Here is a 323-nt window from a genome sequence, read left to right on the forward strand (position 1 = left end):
CTCCTTCTACTGGGAAGGGCCTCAGATCAGGCCTGGACCTTGGCACTTTTGTTCCCTCAAGAAATCAAAGTCTTCCTGCCAAAACCCCAACTGTTCGGTCTGAAGCAGGGGCAAGTCACTGTGCTAAGCCAATGTGCCCTACTCGCTGGAGTTGAAAACAAGACTCTCAGAGTTCATGGCCCAGGTCTCGGCCCCATCACCTCAGGCCCTGCTGGGAAAAGCACACGTGGGACACGTGCATTAGGACAGTGCCTGAAAGGCTTCATGCTCTACCAGGCCGTGGAGGAAGAAGACTTAAAGCTGTGGCTCTCTCTTCTGAGAGG

Source organism: Alligator sinensis, unplaced genomic scaffold, assembly GCF_000455745.1.
Source record: "Alligator sinensis unplaced genomic scaffold, ASM45574v1 scaffold2122_1, whole genome shotgun sequence".
In the NCBI taxonomy this organism is placed as follows: Eukaryota; Metazoa; Chordata; order Crocodylia; family Alligatoridae; genus Alligator; species Alligator sinensis.